The 23,388-nt window shown below is 45.7% G+C and overlaps 1 pseudogene; it reads right to left on the reverse strand.

Moving 5' to 3' along the window:
- Positions 1-23,388, reverse strand: part of LOC137538504 (NEDD4-binding protein 1-like) — a 136,732-nt pseudogene that overhangs the window by 69,481 nt on the left and 43,863 nt on the right.

Below are 23,388 nucleotides of genomic sequence, written 5' to 3' on the forward strand. Positions count from 1 at the left end.
CAAGCTTTCCAGATAATTGTTCCTTCAATTCTCAGAACTATTCCTCAAATGTAGTTAGCATTTCTAAAGCTCTGTTGTAATAGCAGCAATGTGTTGACATCACAACTGATAGAAATAAAGTTGTTTGAAGAACAATTTTAGTCTAGTTGGGCGTCAAACACCTCTACCCCTTCCATACTCCTTATTAGAGATGGCCAATCAGGTACTAAGAACTCTTGAAGCGGGATTGTCACCATAAAAATCATATTTCAACAGCAACTGGTCTGCAAACTTTTTCTGCTGCTATGGTTTGGAGTTATCACATACCTTAGGAGCACTGGCCCTTTAATAGCCATTGCCATCGGCTGGCAAAACAGTTGCATGCTGGGGGGTCTTTTTATCTATAATATATTCCTCCTCTTCCCTTTATTTCTCCCTCCTTCTGACATAAGGCAGTGCACTTCCTAGTAAAGCCCTCAGTGTGAGTGCCTGAAGACTCCGGGAGAAGGGCAGGTAACAAATACACAATTAGTAAGAGGAGAAAAGAAAAAAAGTTAGGGAGGAAATGATGTCAGGAGGTCAAAGGTAACCAAGATGGAAATTGTCTAGAATAGGATTCTCTGCTTTTCCTTTATAAAATTCACAGGAATCATAACGTGGACAGTGCAATACATCTGTTATGTAAGCAGAGCTAGTATTTATCTACTTACATAGGTGTTTTTTATTTCTAGGTTAGCATGGGTGTATTTAAAGAGTAACTGTCGGGCATAAAATCAATATCAATTCTTTATTTTTATCTGGTAAACAAGTATTAAAGATGCTAACCAGGCAATCCAAAAGTTAAAATCACTATTACTTTTCTTGTTGATAAAGTATCATTCCCCAGTTTACCTGACTCTTATTTGTTGCCTATGGGGTAAAAGGTGCACCCAAGGGGTACTCGCCAGAGGCTTCCCCTGTCCTCCTCCACTGGCCTGATTTAGCACTGTCCCATCCAAAAATCAGCTAGTCAATGGCTCGCACATGCACTGTAGCATGGACCCACTCAGCTCACAATCTAAGCCTTACCATAGTCATAGTCTAATGTCCTACCATATTATTATTATGTATTTATAGAGCACTGCCATCTTCTGCAGCACTTTACAGAGTGCATAGTCATGTCACTGACTGTCCTCAGAGGAGCTCACAATTTAATCCTACCATAGTCATAGTCTAATGTATTTATACAGCTCACAGTCTAATCCTACCATAGTCAGTTTAAATGTCCTACCATAATATTACTATGTAATTATGTAGCAATGACCTCTTCTGCAGCACTTTAGAGTACATAGCCATATCACTGACTGTCCTCAAGCTCACTAACCATTCTAATGTCCCTACACTAGTCTAAGGCCAGAGGGGGAAGGTGGAGCAAATAACCTTAGCAGTATGCTTTTGGGATGTGGGAGGAAACTTGAATTCCTGGAGAAACCCAATGCAAACATGGGAAGAACAAAACATGGGAAGAACAAAACATTCATGCAGTTCAGGTCCTGGTGGGGATTTGAGCCTAGGACTCCAGTGCTGCCTATTCTACTGAGAAATGATCATAGGGTCCGCATTTCCAGCTATATGAAATCAGTTTCACTTTCAACTAAAGTCCAGTTTCTGTCGCTGGTCTTATATCTCGGATCACCTCATTTGGTCATATCTAATGAGTCAGTGATGCATCGGAATTCATTTCCTGTGCTCAGCATTCTGCATCATACATAGATGAGATCACCGGAGGGTAGGGGTCACGTGACTTCTCTGTCACACAACAATGGCTTCCGTCATGTGATGGACACAACAGCTTTCACTCACAGTAGTCTCAGACTAGTAATTTTGCTTGTGATATCTGAAACCTTACCTTTTTTATTGTTTTCAGAATATTGATTTTATTTACATTTTCCACAAAAATGTAACGCTTGTTCCGTTGTTTAAAAGATACCAGAGCTCAAGGACTGTGGCAAAATGGGCATATGTCATGTGTGGGGTGTTCTAGATCCTAGGTTCTCAAGATGTGGTAGCGTACCCCAGGGGGTACTTCTGATGGTTCCAGGGGATACTTGGGATTGAAGTATTTAAAGGGGCACTATGACGAAAAATTTTAAAATCTGTGTAAACATACAAATAAGTAGTACATTTTTCCAGAGTAAAATGAGCAATAAATTACTTTTCTCCTATGTTGCTTTCACTTACAGTAGGTAGTAGAAATCTGACAGAAGCAAAAGGTTTTGGACTAGTCCATCTCTTCATAGGGGATTCTCAGGGATTTATTTATTTTCGAACGCACTTAGTGAATGGTAGTTGCTCTGCCCCACTGCCAAAAAACTATGTAGCAAGTAGGGAAGCTGGCCAGCATCATTGCTTAAATGCTTTTTAGGGAATATCTTTATAAAGAATAAAAGCTTTGCTGAGAATCCCCTATGTAGAGATGGACTAGTCCAAAACCTGTCGCTTCTGTCAGATTTCTACTACCTACTGTAAGTGACAGCAACATAGGAGAAAAAGTAATTGATGGCTCATTTTAGTCTGGAAAAAATGTACTTATTTGTCTATGTTTGCACATATTTTACATTACATTTTAACATGTTTCGCCATAGTGCCCCTTTAAGTTATAGAAATTAATAGTTTCAGAAAAATTTATATAATTTATATAATAGTAAGTCCTATATGTACACACACACACACACACACACACAACAGCTAATTAAAAATAATAGCAAATGCGTGGAAAAGGTTTAGAAACTATTATCATGTACTACTATTTAGTGTATCTGAATCAAGGGGTACTTGAGATAGTCTCTACCATATCATGGGGTACTTGGCCAGCACAGGCTTTCAAAAGGGGTACATACCCAAGAAATGTTGAGAAACCCTGTTCTAGATGACATTATAGATGCGGAAATTTCGCAACATCTTAACCTCCTCAGCGGTATGGACGACTATACACGTCCATCACTGCCGGAGGCTGCCGCTCAGGCCCTGCTGGGCCGATTTTCGTGAAATAAAAAGCAGCACACGCAGCCGGCACTTTGCCAGCCACGTGTGCTGCCTGATCGCCGCCGCTATGCGGCGATCCGCCGCGAACAGCGGCGAAAGAGGGTCCCCCCAGCCGCCCGAGCCCTGCGCAGCCGGAACAAAAGTTTCGGCCAGCGCTAAGGGCTGGATCGGAGACGGCTGACGTCAGGACGTCGGCTGACGTCCATGACGTCACTCCGCTCATCGCTATGGCGACGAGGTAAGCAAAACAAGGAAGGCTGCTCATTGCGGCCTTCCTTGTTTATTCTGGTCGCCGGAGGCGATCAGAATGACGCTTCCGGAGCGCCCTCTAGTGGGCTTTCATGCAGCCAACTTTCAGTTGGCTGCATGAAATAGTTTTTTTTTTAATTTAAAAAAACCCCTCCCGCAGCCGCCCTGGCGATCTTAATAGAACGCCAGGGAGGTTAAGATGTCGGCGGCAGGCAGAAGTAGTTTATACGTCCGTGGCACATAGAGATTATTAAATGAAACATCTAAAGATGTCGGTAGCAGTCTGAGGGCGCTTTCACACCAGCTGCCTTCTGTTTTGTTTTTTGAAAAGGCTAGCGATTTTCCAGTCGCAAGTACAGTAAAAATACTGTTGGAATAGATTTTCTATAAAGGCAATCGCAGTTCTGCTGCATTTTTCCTGCAGTTCGATTGAGGATAACATAATGACAATCGCAAAACACTAAATGCAAAACGCGTTTGAGATATTTGATGTGAAAGAGGCCTTAAGGCCTGATTCACACTTGCTTTGAAGTGGCAAACGGATCCATGAAAACAGATCTGATCACCGGTAAATTGGATCAGTTTTTCCTCCGTTTCTGGTACGCTGCTTCCGTTTCCCCAAAGCCCCCGACCCCCTTAGACCCCCAAAGTGGATTTTCTTATTTATAACGTTCCGTTTTCTCATTGCCCCCAATGCAGGACTTCAGCTTCAGTGTCGATGGGCTCAGCGGTCCAGAAAAATTGCTGCAGCAGGAAATTTGTGGTCCGTTCAGCAGATTATACGGAACGGGTCCGTTTGAACATACGTATGTGAACGGATCCATATTGTAAACATTGGATCCATTCGCATCCGTTCCAATCCATGAACTGCCTTTTTTTTTTTTTTTTAACTCAAATGAGAAGCAGGCCTAAAAATCCTTTAACACTATCAGTTGCTCTCAGTTATAACTTAAAGGTCAACCGCTTTTTAAAGTAATGTCCATGTTTTCCTATGGCTCAGTTCATACTATACGCATTTTAACTGAAAGCCTTTTCGCAATGAACTGCTGTGGAACGTTAAAGAGAAACGCCGACCAAGAATTGAACTTTATCCCAATCAGTAGCTGATACCCCCTTTTACATGAGAAATCTATTCATTTTTACAAACAGACCATCAGGGAGCGCTGTATGACTGATATTGTGGTGAAACCCCTCCCACAAGAAACTCTTGAGTACATACTCCTGGCCGGTTTCCTGTCTGTGAACCTTGCTGCATTGTGGGAAATAGCCATTTACAGCTGTTTCCAACTGCCAAAAAAACATGCAGCAGCTACATCACCTGCCAACAGTAAAAATGTCACCATGTAATAAATGTCAGAATGTAAATCAGGGATTTAAAAGATTTTACAATGGGCAAACACTGACTAAATCATTTATACATTATTGTAAAAATGAAGCACTTTTTATTACATTATTTTCACTGGAGTTCCTCTTTAAAACGTAACAATTTTTCAACACATAGTGTCAGAGCCGGATTAAGGCTAAATGGGGCCCTAAGCAAAGTAACTGATTTGGGCCCCCCATCATGTCGTCATAGAATCAGAAGATGCAGCTGCACAGCAACATGTCGCACACACCGGGGCAGCCGAGCTACTGGTTGCTATGGGCAACAGCCCGCTTTCCATGCAGGGAATAGCAGCGGCAAAATGCAGAGTGAGAGATGAATGGCTGGGATATTTGCACTCAGAGGCTGAGGCACCCCTGTGAAGAGGGCGCCAGATATCACAGCAGCAGCACTTTCCCCTTGCATCTCCAGCCTGGCAATAGCAGAAAGCTCTGGACACCGAAAAACCGGAAGCCGTTCCCCAGACAGAATTACATAACCACCCCCACCACTGAACAACCAATTTCCTCCCAAACTAGACAGCCACCATGCAGCCTCCATCCCAGTGAATACGATAGTCCAGTAGAGAAGGCAGCCGCAGCGGGGGAGAATGACAGCACCAGATGACTCACATTCACCTATTGCGATCCAAGCAATAGAGGTCCCGTCATCCGGAGCCCATCTGTCTCCTCTAGAGTGCTGTCGCTCTGTTACTACTACTATTACTACTTCCTACTTCCTGTCTGATCTGAGAATCAGGAAGTTCAGAGCGAGCGGCTGCACTGTAGAAGAGACAGATGGGTTTCAGATGATGGGATCTCTATCGCTTGGATCATGGATAGGTGAGTGAGCGTTTGCCATCTGCTGCTATCATTCTTGCTGCAGCTGTGGTTCTCTGTGGGAAGGGAGGGCGGAGTGGGCAGCGGCAGAGCGCACAGTAGCAGGAGGGGGACCTAGGAGGAGAGCCTGGCTCTGAAGACAATCAGCAGCGCACGGCATCATTTGACAAGAAAAATAACATTTATATCGCGCTTTTCTCCTGGCGGACTCAAAGCGCCAGAGCTGCAACCACTAGGACGCGCCCTATAGGCAGTAGCAGTGTTAGAGAGACTTGCCTAAGGTCTCCTACTGAATAGGTGCTGGCTTACTGAACAGGCAGAGCCGAGATTCGAACCCTGGTCTCCTGTGTCAGAGGCAGAGCCCTTAATGGGACTCCGATCAGTGCCTGTGGGTATGTCTTTAAGCATACCCACAACTAATTAATTACATCCTCACACCTACCAGCATGATGTTTGAAATTATATCCCCCTGGGTTCCTTATATTTCATTGCATTGTGCTGAATCGAGCTGCCGACTTTGGAGAAAAGTCGTCCTGTGGCCGCGATTTCGATTGCGAAAATAGCGAAAACGAAAAGGCATAGGGTGGCCGTTTATATATCATTGGAAAGAGGAGAAAGAGAGCTTTAAAATGATATGCATCTTTCCATAATTACTGCACTGTTCAGAGTCCCTTTAACCATTATACCATCCAGCCACCGCTGACAGGATGGCGAGGGCTGGTTTATGTGCTGATGGGGCCCCTTTGACTCTGAATGGGGCCCCAAGCGACTGCTTTTGTTGCCTGGTCAGTAATCCGGCCCTGCATAGTGTAGAAGAGGTGCTTAAAGAGGAACTCAAGTAAAAATGATGTAATAAAAAAAAGTTCTTAATTTTTACAATAATTATGTATAAATGATTTAGTCAGTGTTTGCCCATTGTAAAAACTTTCCTCTCCCTGATTTACATTCTGACATTTATCACATGGTGACATTTGTTCTGCAGGCAGGTGATGTCACTGGAAGGAGATGCTGCTTGCTTTTTTGGCAGTTGGAAACAGCTGATATTTCCCACAATGCAACAAGGCTCCCACAGTGATATGTCAAGACCTCAGTGCTGTGAGGCGCTGACATTTGTGGGAGGGGTTTCACCACAAGATTAGCCATACAGACCCCCCTGATGATCCGTTTGAGAAAAGGAATAGATTTCTCATGGGAAAGGGAGTATCAGCTACTGATTGGGATGAAGTTCAATTCTTGGTCACGGTTTTTCTTTAACATCCACTCCTTGGCTAGAGGTAGGAGCCTGAGCCTTGGCTATACCTCCCTCACCTGCCCAAAAGGAGATGGGGAAACAAATGCAGTCCACAAAAGATGGAGGAAGAAAATCAGCGTAGTCCAAATAACCGGATGCGAGGGAGTTTTAAACTGGGCACACTGGCCGCATCAAAAAAAAGGATAGCTGGGTCTCTACCTGGATTTTGCAATTATAGCAGTGGCTTTATTAGCACCATAGTAGCAGAAAACACACAATGTTTCGGCCACAAGGCCTTTTTCAAGTTCCCACTGGCCACATCACCAGCATTCCGAGGTATGCAAAGAGCTACCGCTCTTTTTGTAAATGTGGGCCATTTACTTTGTGATAGTGTTGGAGGAGCTGATGGGCATAAGAAAACTATACAGCGTTTTATGCATGCTAATACTGGCATGGAAACAAGGTGCGCACTTACCTCATTGCCACGTTACTCCCATCAATAATTATGTGCCGGGTTCGTTTCTCAGTTCAAGCTTGTAGGGAATTTTAATGGAGTTTAAAAACCTTTGAACCCCAGTTACAGGCAGTTCAGGGCATGCATGGTTCCAAAAAGGCAAACGCTTCTCTGCCGGTGGCTCAGGGCATGCCTGGCTGCCATATGCCGATCGCTTCTCTGAACTTGACGACGGGACAGCTGGATACCTCGCAGTTGGTCTAAAGCATGCCTGGCTCCCAAGCAGTGTACTTTTGCCAGCACTTGATGAGGGAAATACCGGATTGTTCTTATGGTTGGATGTGATGGGGATCTTCTCTATAAATATGACATCAGGTTGGTTTGAAGGTTGGGGGTTGCCAGAACCAAAAACACGTTTTGCGGTGGGTGGGCTCGATGCACCTCTTGCTACAAAACTACAACTTTTTAACATATTTTTTTCAGAGTCCACTCTTTCAGAGGTACTTTCTTGGCTGGGGGTCTTCAAAGATAACTCTGGAAGAAGTCTCTTCTCAGAAGGGCCTAGGATCATGACTGGTGCCACGTCCACTTCTGGCTTAGGAGGAGCTACAGTTTTGGACATGCAACTGGCTTCTGAGTCACGACTCCCCTCAGGGGTGTCCTTCTGAGAGTTGGAGGAAACGGGTAAATGATCACTGCGTTTTTTAATTTCCTCAAAAAGCTTCATGGGTTCCTGTGTTTGTCCGAGGTTGACGATGACCTCCTCAACCAAATCCTGGTGATAACCCATAGACTTAAAAAAGTTCACCAGAATTTTGTACTCCATTTCCTTACTCATGGGTTCCTCCTCCAAGACGATGACCTCTGGTTCTTCCTTGCCACTTGAAATTAAGTCAATAATGGGGATGCTGGAACTGTTGGGACTCTTGGGGGCCATGCCGTCTGTTTGGATTTCCTCCAAGGAAAATGGCTTTTTCCTACATGCACTTTCCTTCTCCGAACCTCTCCTTTTACTTTTCAATCTCTCCTGTTGTTGGGTGCAGGAACTGGTAGGTTTTGAACTGTCACCAGGAAGTACAGAGTCTAGCAGACACATTAGTTCTGCTACTGGTGTGTGACATTAGTCCTGTCCTCCGCTTCCTTAGAATGAGAACTAGCTTGAGCGTTAGCAGTGGTGACCTCAAAGTCACAGTCATCCTGTGCAGATGGGAATTGGTCATTCACGGTTAAATTTAAAAGTTCCTCCTTCAACGTGCTGGGCAGCAACAACAAATCCATGGTGTACTTATCGGCATGACCCTCAACGAAAACTTTAAAATCTCGTTTCACCTGAGGTTCTTTATTGGGCGGAAGGCTTCCATTGTCAGTAAAAATTTTGACCAAATGTTGCACTTTGCTCTGAGCCATTGCGAAGGATTCCCTCCTTCCCTTAATGCCCAAGAGTCCAATTTCCAACACGGTGATGGTAGCACTAGTGTCACTGATGAGGTGGTCGAGGAAGATACTGAAGGCTCCGGTGAAAATGCAGTGCATCTCCTTTGGGTAGGACTCCTGGGCCTCAATTTCTGGCTCGCTAGAGCCTTTGATGTACTCCTGTAACAGAGAGAAGAAGTAGTTACCAAGATGTAGGCAGACATGTGGAAGGGTCACTTAAAGGGGCTCTGTAGTGACATATAGTAGCATGCAGTATTTTTCAGGATATCCACTTTTATGGTAATGTTCCTGGTTTCAGCATCAGAAACTCTTCCTACAGCTATATAATAGGTAGTGTCACCCTCCCACATAAATGCTCACAGAGCCGAGAAAAGGTCCTCCAACACCCAAGGCTGAGACACCAAAGAGCGCCCCTCCATCCCTCCCACCCTAGCCGTCACACACTGATTGCTATTAGACTAAGAGGCGCCCCAGGTCCCCCAACACCTTAATCTCTAGTTATCTGGCTTGCAGTCAGTGCCATGTATCCCCTTTTCTTATTTCTCTCTGCTTCAAACATAATAGGGGAATGAGAGCCGAGTGAGTTGTGTGCCCCCTCCTACACTGCGCCCTGAGGCTGGAGCCTCTCTTGCCACGGCCCTGGATGCTCAGCCTAGGCTGTTTAGCTATGCTCTCCTCCCAGAACACTCTGGGAGACCAGGCACTATAGTGGCTGGATAGTGTACTGGTTAACCAGAGTTCGAATCCTGGCTAGGGTCAGTACCTATTCAGTAAGGAGTCCTTGGGCAAGACTTACTAACAACTGTAGGGTGGGCCCCTTGAGCCCCTTAGTGGCCGCAGCTCTTGAGCGCTTTGAGTACACCAGGAGAAAAGTGCTAAACAAATGTTAGGATTATTAGGAATTCTCAGAACAAACATTCTACAGAGCTGCACCTGACAGGACGGGACTTAAGATGTGGCCACCTGTGATAAATTTCAGAACGTAAATCAGGGAGACTAAATTTATAAATGAATATTGTAAGTGATTTTATTAATTACATTATTTGTACTTCAGTTCCTCATTAAAAAAAAAAAAAAAAAAAAGAAAAACTCCACTAAGCGAACAGTATCTAAAACCTGAACACAATATAACAACAATGCATATACAAATAGCTTAACATAAAGTTATTTTAGATTTGAACAGGGAGGAAATGAGATAAGCTACATACTCATGCTCGATCATATTCTCATTTGAGAAGCTTGTACAAGTACTGTTGTCCCTTGTCACTAAAATTCCCTAAACAGGGGTGCTCTCCGAGCTTAAAGAGGAACTCCAGCGAAAATAAATAAAAAAGTGCTTCATTTTTACAATAATTATGTATAAATGATTTAGTCAGTGTTTGCCCATTGTCAAATTTTTTAAATCCCCGATTTACATTCTGATATTTATTACATGGTGACATTTTTACTGTTGGCAGTTGATGTAGCTGCTGCATGCTTTTTTGGCAGTTGGAAACCGCTATTTCCCACAATGCAGCAAGGTTCCCAGACAGGAAACTGCCAGGAGTACCACGGTCCTCAGAGTATCTTGTGGGAGGGGTTTCACCACAATACCAGCCATACAGTGCACCCTGATGGTCTGTTTGTGAAAAGGAATAGATTTCTCATGTAAAAGGGGGGTATCAGTTACTGATTGGGATAACGTTCAATTCTTGGTCAGAGTTTCTTTTTAATCACGAGTGATTACTCATGATTCAAATGAGGTGTAATTACAGCAGGTGTACGGCGGGCAATGAAAGGGTTATTTACCCATAATTCCGCCGTCCGCCCTGCGTCCTGAGAGTCCGTGCTATTAGACGGCTCGTGTTCCAAGCCTCGCTGCCGCCACTTCCTCCTTCCGGCTTCCTCCTAACAGCGCGGACTCTCAGGACGCAGGGCGGACGGCGTAATTCTGGGAAAATAACCCTTTCATTGCCCGCCGCACACCTGCTGTAATTACACCTCATTTGAATCACGAGTAATCACTTGTGAATAAGCTTGAAGAGCACCCCTGGTGCCTTAAAGAAAACCTGAACTGAAAATTAAAAGTCAAAATAAGCATACACAAGTCATACTTACCTTCCATGTAGTCTACTCCTCAGTGTCTTTCTCCTGTCCTGCGTCCTGTTTGTTCATTGTGATCAAGGGAATTTTCCGTCCTCCATTTTGAAAATGGCCATTACCCATAAAAGCTTTCTGGTTAGCACAGTTAAACTGTAACATCGCCCAGTTGAGCCATAGGGAAACATGGACATTACCTGGTACATCAGTTTTCCTCTCAGCTATAACTGACATCAACTGATATTTTACTGACAGCAACTGATATATTTCAGATCTGACAAAATATTGTCAGAACTGGAAGGGATTATTGTCAGAAGAAAATGGTGAGCTTCTGAGAGGAACTGATGGCAAGGTAACTATGCAATGTTCATTTAAAGTTACCTCATGTGTTTATTTTAAATATTTTTACTCAGTACAGGTTCTCTTTAAGTAACCAGAAAAACTGACGATTAGCACCTAGAAACGGCTAAATACCGGCTATAAACCTTGAGTGCCTAAATTACCGTTTATAGCCGCGAATCGTGGTAATTGGCGCCTATGGCAGCACAGTTTTTAACAAGGCACTGCCTGCGGCGAGTCGTGCCGACACAGCACATCGCACCATCAAAAACAGGCCTTCAGGGAACAGCTATTGCGCGGTGTTCCCTGTCTGGCCACCAGCCAAGCAGGAAGTGACAGGCGTCTGACTCGCGCTTGCCGTCACTTCCTGCTTCGGGGATTGTTTAAATACACTTCCGTGCATGCGCGCCGCCGGTAATTTTTTATACATCTGTGCGTCGGCATAGACTAACATCACTTCCGGGCCGACGTAGCTCGCCACAACTCGACGCAGCACCAACGTAGTTCTTGACCTGCGGCGGAGATGCAGCACTTCCAGACTTTCACTGCACGGTGGTGGGGCGTGGTAAAAATTCTGTACCGCCTTGGTGTGAAAGGGCCCTGAGATGTAGACATATGGGGTGGTACCAGTTAGGTACAGCTCAGGGTATAAGGTTGGCGATAGGTACACACATGAATAGGTCTGGGATTATAAACTTCTTTGCACTGGTAAGGGAAAGGAGGGGGGGGAACAAGGCAATAGGAAACCAGGATCCTTCCTCCATAAGCCGCCTCCTCCTCTCCTGACAGCCGGTTACTGGCCCTGATAGGAAATGAAATTCTCACGCTGAGGATGACTTGTCTTGCGGGTTTTCCCTTTTTCCCCACACTTCCCTCTGTCCCACGGCTAAAGCACAAAAGCTTCCTGTATGGCGGTGACTCTGCTCAAACAAACTTCCTCCTATCTGGTCTGGGATTTCCGAACTGCGCACATAATCTTTAATGATAGATCAGCGAATCTGCTGGTTACACCTGTCTCCATTCCTGGCCTCCTGACACTAAACCTGCCTAGCAGGACTTGACTAGCAGGGGAACTGTAGTCAAAATAACATCATGAATACAATTGCTTATTTTTTTTACAATATTCATTTATAATTTATGTAATCAGTATTTGCCCATTGTAAAATCTTTCCTCTCCCTGATTTAAAGAAAACCTGAACTGAAAATTAAAAGTCAAAATAAGCATACACAAGTCATACTTAGTTCCTGTGTAGACTACTCCTCAATCTCTTTCTCCTCTCCTGCGTCCTGTTTGTCCACTGTGATCAATGGAATTCTCCGTCCTCCATTTTGAAAATTACACCATAACAGCTTTCTGGTCAGCACACAGTTAAACTGTAACATCGCCCACTTGAGCCATAGGGAAACATGGACATATCAGTTCTCCTCTCAGCTGTAACTGACAGCAACTGATATATTTCAGTTCTGACAAAATGTCAGAACTGGAAGGGATCATTTTCAGAAGAAAATGGTGAGCTTCTGAGAGGAACTGATGGCAAGTTAACTATGTAATGTTCATTTGAAGTTACCTCATGTGTTTATTTTAAATAATTTTACTCAGTACAGGTTCTCTTTAAGGTACACCTGATACATGTACGGATTCTGCAGCCTGAGCGACTGTCAGATTCAACCATTTCTGGCTGAAACCGGTCGAATGCGTCAGTCAGACATGCTGGAAAGATTGTGGTCAAAAGTGCTTGATTGCATGCCCACTGGTAATAACGTTCGATAACGCAATGACCAAGGAACGCCCCGCCTGCCTGGGCACCTATGTAGCACCAGGCGCGTGTAGTCACACAAGCAACCACATCAGTGCGATGGCAAACAAGTAGGTGACAGCAGTGGAAGTTGTGGTAGCAGCAGGGATCGTTGTCACTAGGCCGGGTCCAGACAGCCTGTGTTGTATGGGCAGGCACCAGATCTCTCTCTCTGATCAGAGAGAGACCCGTTTCTTGGCCACTTTGCCCATATACCTTTACTTTCTAAAATTTTTCACAGGTGGCGACATCTTTAGTACTGGCAGGTGATCTCTGCAGAATGTTCATATACTGAGAGTTCTACAGCCAGTACAAAATATACCTCATCTATATCTGGTCTTCCATAATGCTTGGGGGGGGGGGGGATTGGAGAAGAATTCTGCATAGTTAAAAGCCTAGGCAAAGCATTAGTGGGAGGGTGGGTCTACATACCAATATCCAGCAATATATAGCTGTAGGAAGGGCTTCTAATGCTGAAACCAGGATGATTAACGTAACTGAGTATCCTGAATAATTTAATGCATTCAACTCGACACTGGAACATTTTATCGATATACTGCTATACAGTTTATGTGTGTTGTGATTGCCCACATTTACAAACCAGTATTACAGTAATAAAATAATACCATTGGATTGTGTGCGATAGCAGGCGCAGTGCATCACAAATAAACAAGATGTAGAATACTACAAGTTGAACAGAGGGGCCAAAAGAGTAAAAATAGATACAACTTTTAAAACATAGAAGTTTTAAATCAGGATGATACCATTTATTGGCTAACTAAAAAGAATAAGAATAAGCAAGCTTTCGGCTTTGCAGCCTTCCTCGGGCTTACTTGCAGGCTGATGGTACAGACAGCTTTATACATGTAACATCAAAAGGGGATATAGATTTTTTTTTCAAGCATAAATACATGTCATTAAGATGCCTTAACCACTTCCCGACCGCCTAACGCACAGAGGCGGCCGGGAAGTGGACCCCGCAAGGACCGCCGCATGTACGAGAGGCGGCGGTCCTTGTAGGGGCATGGGCGGAGCGATCGCGTCATCCGTGACGCGATCCTCCGCCGGCGCCTGTCTCCGTACACCCGCCGCAACATCCCGCCGCCCATACGGAAGTGCCGGCGGGATGTTAATCCCACGATCGCCGCATACAAAGTGTATAATACACTTTGTAATGCATACAAAGTGTATTATACAGGCTGCCTCCTGCCCTGGTGGTCCCAGTGTCGGAGGGACCACCAGGGCAGGCTGCAGCCACCCTAGTCTGCACCCAAGCACACCGATTTCCCCCCCCCCCCCCTGATCGCCCACAGCACCCCTCAGGACCCCCCCCGCCCACCCCCCAGACCACTGTTTGCACCCAATCACCCCCCTAATCACCCATCAATCACTTCCTGTCACTATCTGTCAACGCTATTTTTTTTTATCCCCCTCCCTGCCCCCTGCTCCCTCCTGATCACCCCCCACCCCTCAGATTCTCCCCAGACCCCCCCCCCCCTGTGTACTGTATGCATCTATCCCCCCTGATCTCCTGTCAATCACCCATCAATCACCCATCAATCACCCCCTGTCACTGCCACCCATCAATCAGCCCCTAACCTGCCCCTTGCGGGCAATCGGATCACCCACCCACACCAATAGATCACCTCCCAAGTGCAGTGTTTACATCTATTCTCTACCCTAAACACCCACTAATTACCCATCAATCACCCATCAATCACCCCCTATCACCACCTGTCACTGTTACCCATCAGATCAGACCCTAATCTGCCCCTTGCGGGCACCCAATCACCCGCCTACACGCTCAGATTGCCCTCAGACCCCCCCCTTATCAATTCGCCAGTGCAATATTTACATCTGTTCTTCCCTGTAATAACCCACTGATTACCTGTCAATCACCTATCAATCACCCATCAATCACCCCGTCACTGCCACCCATCAATCACCCCCTGTCACTGGCACCCATCAATCAGCCCCTAACCTGCCCCTTGCGGGCAATCTGATTACCCACCCACACCAATAGATCGCCCGCAGATCCGACGTCCGATCACCTCCCAAGTGCAGTGTTTACATCTATTCTCTACCCTAAACACCCACTAATTACCCATCAATCACCCATCAATCACCCCCTATCACCACCTGTCACTGTTACCCATCAGATCAGACCCTAATCTGCCCCTTGCGGGCACCCAATCACCCGCCTACACGCTCAGATTGCCCTCAGACCCCCCCCCCCCCCCCCCTTATCAATTCGCCAGTGCAATATTTACATTTGTTCACCCCTGTAATAACCCACTGATTACCTGTCAATCACCTGTAAATCACCTATCAATCACCTATCAATCACCCATCAATCACCCCCTGTCACTGCCACCCATCACTCACCCCCTGTCACTGCCACCCATCAATCAGCCCCTAACCTGCCCCTTGCGGGCAATCTGATCACCCACCCACACCAATAGATTGCCCGCAGATCCGACGTCCGATCACCTCCCAAGTGCAGTGTTTACATCTATTCTCTACCCTAAACACCCACTAATTACCCATCAATCACCCCCTGTCACTGCTACCTATCAGATTAGACCCCTATCTGCCCCTAGGGCACTCAATCACCCGCCCACACCCTCAGAACGCCCTCAGACCCCAGCCCTGATCACCTCGCCAGTGCATTGCTTGCATCTATTCCCCCCTCTAATCACACCTTGAGACACCCATCAATCACCTCCTGTCACCCCCTAGCACACCTACCCATCAGATCAGGCCCTAATTTGCCCCGTGTGGGCTCCTGATCACTTGGCCAAACCCTCAGATCCCCCTCAGACCCCCTTCCGATCACCTCCCCAGTGCATCGATTGCATCTATTTTCCCCTCTAACCACCCCCTGAGACACCCATCAATCACATCCTGTCACCCCCCTAGCACTCCTATCCATCAGATCAGGCCCAATACAACCTGTCATCTAAAAGGCTACCCTGCTTATGACCGGTTCCACAAAATTCGCCCCCACATAGACCACCTGTCATCAAAATTTGCAGATGCTTATACCCCTGAACAGTCATTTTGAGACATTTGGTTTCCAGACTACTCACGGTTTTGGGCCTGTAAAATGCCAGGGCGGTATAGGAACCCCACAAGTGACCCCATTTTAGAAAAAAGACACCCCAAGGTATTCTGTTAGGTGTATGACGAGTTCATAGAAGATTTTATTTTTTGTCAAAAGTTAGCGGAAATTGATTTTTATTGTTTTTTTTTCACAAAGTGTCATTTTTCACTAACAGGTCATTTTGCAACATTTGGTTTCAAGACTACTCCTCACGGTTTAGGGCCCCTAAAATGCCAGGGCAGTATAGTAATAGAAGTTTTTATTTTTTTGTCACAAGTTAGCGGAAATTGATTTTAATAGTTTTTTTTTTCACAAAGTGTCATTTTCCGCTAACTTGTGACAAAAAATAAAATCTTTTATGAACTCACCATACTCCTTACGGAATACCTTGGGGTGTCTTCTTTCTAGAATGGGGTCATTTGTGGGGTTCCTATACTGCCCTGGCATTTTAGGGGCCCTAAACCGTGAGGAGTAGTCTTGAAACAAAATTTCTCAAAATGACCTGTGAAATCCTAAAGGTACTCATTGGACTTTGGGCCCCTTAGTGCAAAAAAGCGCCACACATGTGGTATCGCCGTAATCAGGAGAAGTAGTATAATGTGTTTTGGGGTGTATTTTTACACATACCCATGCTGAGTTGGAGAAAGATCTCTGTAAATGGACAATTGTGTGTAAAAAAAATTAAACAATTGTCATTTACAGAGAGATTTCTCCCACCCAGCATCGGTATGTGTAAAAATACAAACCAAAACACATTATACTACTTCTACTGAGTACGGCAATACCACATGTGTGGCACTTTTTTGCAGCCTAACTGCGCTAAGGGGCCCAAAGTCCAATGAGCACCTTTAGGCTTTACAGGGGTGCTTACAAATTAGCACCCCCCAAAATGCGAGGACAGTAAACACACCCCACAAATGACCCCATTTTGGAAAGTAGACGCTTCAAGGTATTCAGAGAGGGGCATGGTGAGTCCGTGGCAGATTTTATTTATTTTTTGTCGCAAGTTAGAAGAAATGGAAACATTTTTTTTTTTTTTTTTGTCACAAAGTGTCATTTTCCGCTTACTTGTGACAAAAAATAATATCTTCTATGAACTCACTATGCCTCTCAGTGAATACTTTGGGATGTCTTCTTTCCAAAATGGGGTCATTTGGGGGGTATACTATCCTGGAATTCTAGCCCCTCATGAAACATGACAGGGGGTCAGAAAAGTCATAGATGCTTGAAAATGGGAAAATTCACTTTTTGCACCATAGTTTGTAAACGCTATAACTTTTACCCAAACCATTAAATATACACTGAATGGGTTTTTTTTTTAATCAAAAACATGTTTGTCCACATTTTTCGCGCTGCATGTATACAGAAATTTTACTTTATTTGAAAAATGTCAGCACAGAAAGTAAAAAAAAATCTTTTTTTTGACAAAATTCATGTCTTTTTTGATGAATATAATAAAAAGTAAAAATCGCAGCAGCAATCAAATAGCACCAAAAGAAAGCTTTATTAGTGATAAGAAAAGGAGCCAAAATTCATTTAGGTGGTAGGTTGTATGAGCGAGCAATAAACCGTGAAAGCTGCAGTGGTCTGAATGGAAAAAAAGTGCCTGGTCCTTAAAGAGAAACTCCAACCAAGAATTGAACTTTTTCCCAATCAGTAGCTGATACCCCATTTTACATGAGAAAGACAATGATTTTCACAAACAGACCATCAGGGGGCGCTGTGTGACTGATTTTGTGCTGAAACCCCTCCCACAAGAGGCTCTGAATACCGCGGTACTGCTGGCAAACTGCCACAATGTAACAATGTTCAGAGACAGGAAATAGCTGTTATTAGCTGTCTGTAACAGACAGAGCAGCTAGAAACAGCTAAATAACCTGCCCACAGTAACAATGTCACCATGTAATAAATGTCAGAATGTTAATCTGGGAGAGGAAAGATTTTACAATGAGCAAACACTGACTAAATCATTTATACATAATTATGGTAAAAAATGAAGCACTTTTTTTACTACATTATTTTCACTGGAGTTCCTCTTTAAGGGGGTTAAAGCCCACGGTCCTCAAGTGGTTAAAGTGGATCGAGACAAACTTTGGCTGTTTTCATTTTTGTGCCCCTTACATTTAGTTTCTGGGGCATTCTTCCCTCCAAATGCTTATTTTATTATATTAATAGGTTAATAAACTATGGGAGCCCCGCCCCCAACGCCTCAGCATTCAGTCCCATGCTGCAATTAATCATGGGAGCTGAGCCTGATGAGGAGGCACATCTTATTTTCATTTGCCTGCCCCACTGCGCGCTGATTGGTGGAGGTGCACAGTGGGGCTGGAGCGGAGGCAGGAAGCCTCTTGTCAGTGTGAGGGGGGGCCATGGGCAGCTTGCACTGGCAGCTAGGCAGGCGGACGATTCTCCTGTAACTGTCTCCTTCCGCCGCTACTCAGACCGCATGTCAGGGCGACCCGCTGCGCCGCTACGACAGGACAGCGGGTCGCTCATCAGGGTGTATACAGGAAGACTGCCTGTATGCGCGCTGATAGGCGACCCGCTGTCCTGTCATAGCGGCGCAGCGGGTTGCTCTGACATGCGGTCTGAGTAGCGGCAGAAGGAGACAGTTACAGGGGGAGCGCCCGCCAAAGGTAAGACACAGGGGACACGACCATACTATATACTATACTGACCGGGGCAACTAATATAGACTAGACTGACTGGGGCAACTATTCTAGCTATATTGGGGAAACTATACTAGGTATACTGACTAGGGCAACTATACTGGGGCCAGCTACACTGGGGTGCAACTATACTCGCTATACTGACTGGGGCCAACAATCTATACTGGGGGGCAACTATACTAGCTATGCTGGGGAAACTATACTAGCTATGCTGGGGAAACTATACTAGCTATATTGACTGGGGCCAACTAAACAATCTATACTGGGGGGCAACTATACTAGCTATACTGACTGGGGCCAACTAAACAATCTATACTGGGGAGCAAATATACTATATAATCTGCTATATACCACTGCTCTCCCCATACTACTTTATATATACTTCTACTCCTCTCCTATATACTGTGTACAGTGATTTCAGAAGCAAGGGGGTGGAGAGGGGAGTGGAGTTCACAGGCTGAGGGGTGGAGATACAGAGCAGCTTTGCCCGTGTGTGTGGTGACAAGCAAAACATGGCCGCACTCATGTATCACAGGAAGAAATAATCATTTACTGTTGAAGCGGTTTGTAGCTGGATTTACTGTGAAAACCATCTAAACTTTAGATAAGATATATAGACAAGTTTCTTGCTTTAGTTATTTTTTCATCTCGGATCCGCTTTAAGTGAAACAGAACATCTAAATGGGGTGGGAGGTTGTTAGCGGAGATAAGAATCCTTGTTTACACCATGCTCACAGACCAGGGAGTTGGACTGTCACAGAGGCATCAAATTCTGAGTTCACAAGTTTAGCTACATAGGCTGAGAAAGAGTTTTGGCATTAAATGTCATCAGCCTCATACCAATATAACAAGTTTTTCTCCTTATTCCCTACCGCTACTTTTAAAACATAAGGAGGCAGTGGTGGACTTACCTCCTCCAAGTAGGCACAAAACTGTACTAATGTTTAAAACCTAAAAAATGTATTGATACACTCCAAGGTTCTTTGCAATGCGTTTCGCAGGTATGACCCTGCTTCATCAGGCAATGGGGTAGGAGTATATGGCAAATGCAGATCTCAGTCTGGGCCAAGCGCGTCTGTGTATGCTACACAGGAAGCTTTAAAGAGGAACTCCAGTGAAAATCCTCTATAATAAAACCCGTGTCCGTGCCTCCTGTCTCTGTGTAGCGTTGTCCGTGCTTTTGGCCACTGCACATGTGCGCAGCACGGACCCAGAGACCGGGGGACGGGGCCAGGGAGTCGAGCGGGCGGCGTGTGAGCAGGTGGCCGGATGCGCGGCGGGTGAGCAGGCACGCGTGTGCATGGCGGGCATGCCCAGAAACACAGACCTAGAGCCCGTTTTTATACAGGCTTAGGTCTACTAGTAATGTAATAAAAAAGGTGCTTCATTTTTACAATAATTATGTATAAATGATTTAGTCAGTGTTGCCCATTGTAAAATCTTTTAAATCCCTGATTTACATTCTGACATTACATGGTGACATTTTTACTGTTGGGAGGTGATGTAGCTGCTTAATGCTTTTTTGGCAGTTGGAAAAAGCTGTAAACAGCTATTTCCCACAATGCAACAAGGTTCACAGACAGGAAACTGCCAGGAGTATCACGGTCCTCGGAGTTTCTTGTGGAAGGGGTTTCACCACAATATCAGTCATACAACGCCCCCTGGTGGTCTGTTTGTGAAAAGGAATAGATTTCTCATGTAAAAGGGGGTATCAGCTACTGATTGGGATAAAGTTCAATTCTTGGTCGGAGCTTCTCTTTAAAGGACACCTGGAGTGAGAAGGATATGGCAGATGCCATATGTATTTCCTTTTGAACAATACCAGTTGCCTGGCAGTCCTTCTGATCTTTCATGTGTGACAGTGTCTGAAGCGCACACCTGTAACAAGCATGCAGCAAATCCAGTCAAACGTCTGATCTGCATGTTTGTTCAGGGTCTATGGCTTAAAGTATTAGAGGATCAGCAGAACAGCCAGGCAATGTGCATTGTTTAAAAGAAAATTATGGAAGCCTCCACATTACCCTCAGTTCAGCCGTTCCCTACTGGCCATTGGCTACTAAGTTGTATCGCTCTGCAGCAAGTTATTAAAGCTGCAGACCACTTAATTCTAAAAAATAGCCTGGTCACTGAGGGGCTGGGGGGGGGGGGGGGGGGGGGTCCAACGCTGGCTTAATGAGAGAGTTCTCATTCTGCAGGTGATAAATCTTAAAGGTCACAAGCACTGTTTTAGTAAGGCATGAATTCTATATGCCTGATCCGAAGACACTGTGCGGAGATCCCGTGTCACAGCTGGATTTTCTCAGTGAACTTTAATCTGGCTGAGTATCATTTCTGTTCACCTCTGCCACAATTACACTCACCCTGAGACACACAAATACGAGGCGTTCCCTGCATGCTACAGCGTACTGTCAAGTGCGAGGGTGTATTCCCAGCATACCAAACACACCAATAACTAGACAAGGTGACTGAGATCGCTGACAGCGAATTAAACGGCAGCACTTGTTATACAGGTTCAGCATTTCCTCCTGGGGAAATCGCTCAGTGACAGCCAGCAGGAAAGACAAGCTGGGCTTAGCTCATAGAAAAGGCGACAGCTCTGCTTTCCTAGGGCTCATCCACAACAGGGGTGTCGGGTCGCCTTGCTTTGTACTGCAACGCATGGCGTTCTGCAGTGCTGCCCACTGTAACACTGTGCCGGTTTTAGGATTTAAAGGTGGCAGCTAGGGCTGCACGGTTTTTCGGTTTAAAACCGAAACCGCGGTTCGTGGCAAGACGATCTGCTGATCGTCAGTACCATCGGTTTTTTCGGTCTGCTGTTTAATACTTTGCTTCTGGCCCCGCTGTGCGCGGATTGGCCAGAAGCAGTGAATATGTATGAGAGTTAATGAGCGGGGGGGCGGATCCACTCCAGCGAGCGGCCGGGCACATACAGCATTACCAATCACTGGCTAGCATGGAATGACGGCAGCGGTAGGCGGAGCTGTATGCTCTGTACAGCTCCGCCTACCACTCCCGTCATTCCATCGCTAGCCAGTGATAGGTAATGCTGTATGATGTGCCTGGCCGCTCGCTCAAGTGGATCCGCCCCCCGCTCATTAACACTCATACATATTCACTGCTTCTGGCCAATCCGCGCACAGCGGGGCTAGAAGCAGTGAATATGTATGAGCGTTAATGAGCGGGGGGCGGATCCACTAGAGCGAGCGGCCAGGCACATCATACAGCATTACCTATCACTGGCTAGCGATGGAATGACGGCAGTGGTAGGCGGAGCTGTACAGAGCATACAGCTCCGCCTACCGCTGCCGTCATTTAATCGCTAGCCAGTGATTGGTAATGCTGCATGTGCCCGGCCGCTTGCTGGAGTGGATCCGCCCCCCCTTCCCCGCTCATTAACTCTCATACATATTCACTGCTTCTGGCCAATCCGCGCACAGCGGGGCCAGAAGCAAAGTATTACGGACAGGACCGGGCAGTGCGGACCAACCTCTCCCCCCCCCCCCAGCATTTGAAAAAAAAAAAAAAAAAAAAAAAAAAAAAAAAAAAAAAAAAAAAAAAAAAAAAAAATCGGGGAAAAATCGAAATTGCAATTTCTGAGAGAAAAATCGCAATTTCGATTTTTCCCTAAAATCGTGCAGCCCTAGTGGCAGCACAGAATTGCATGCAGCAGCGTATTACGGAATTGACCAGAAGTAACGACCCACCGATACAAACGACCTGAAAATCTGAAATGTAATACTGTAGGAGTAAACCAATTTTTTTTCCCAAAAAGATCTTGTCGTTGAGAAAATGGATTGAGGACCCTGTCACACTGGAGAGTATTTTGTGGGTTGTGTTAGTTTTTAAAGAACCGCTTCCACTGACTTACATTAAAATAGCTGCAAAATAGCCGCAATTGCGATTTTTACGACAATGTTAATGCAAGTCAATGGAAGCATTTTTTTTTTTTAAACGTGTTACACTGAGGGAACAGAGATGAGACAGTGGGGGTAGAGGTGGCACAGAGGGGTCACTGATGGCAGGGGAACAGAGGTGATGCAGATGGAGGCATAGAGGAGGTACAGGGGACATAGATGGCACAGTGGGGGGTAGAGGTGGCACAGAGGGGTCACTGATGGCAGGGGAACAGAGGTGATGCAGATGGAGGCATAGAGGAGGTACAGGGGACAGAGATGGCACAGTGGGGGGTAGAGGTGGCACAGAGGGTGACACTGAAGGCAGGGGAACAGAGGTGATACAGATGGAGGCATAGAGGAGGTACAGGGGACATAGATGGCACAGTGGGGGGGTAGAGGTGCCACAGAGGGTGACACTGAAGGCAGGGGAACAGAGGTGATACAGATGGAGGCATAGAGGAGGTACAGGGGACATAGATGGCACAGTGGGGGGTAGAGGTGGCACAGAGGGTGACACTGAAGGCAGGGGAACAGAGGTGATACAGATGGAGGCATAGAGGAGGTACAGGGGACAGAGATGGCACAGTGGGGAACAGAGGTGGCACAGAGGGTGACACTGAAGGCAGGGGAACAGAGGTGATACAGATCGAGGCATAGAGGAGGTACAGGGGACAGAGATGGCACAGTGGTTTGATTTATGGACAGATTAAGGTTAAGAATGAACCTACAGTCCCCATCTCGCTCGTTCACCGGGGATAACCTGTACACACCCTTAAATTCTGTGATCTTTAGAACAAGAAATAGGCCAGCACAGGTAGCAACGTACGGGGCTGCGTGGCTTTCTGAAGCTGGGTTGTATCCAGGCATGCTCAGTATCACAGCAGCCTTGCATGCATAATGCAAGCAATACCTCCAGGATTATTCCTTGTATAG

The sequence above is a fragment of the Hyperolius riggenbachi genome, chromosome 11, assembly GCF_040937935.1.
Source record: "Hyperolius riggenbachi isolate aHypRig1 chromosome 11, aHypRig1.pri, whole genome shotgun sequence".
NCBI classification, from domain to species: domain Eukaryota; kingdom Metazoa; phylum Chordata; class Amphibia; order Anura; family Hyperoliidae; genus Hyperolius; species Hyperolius riggenbachi.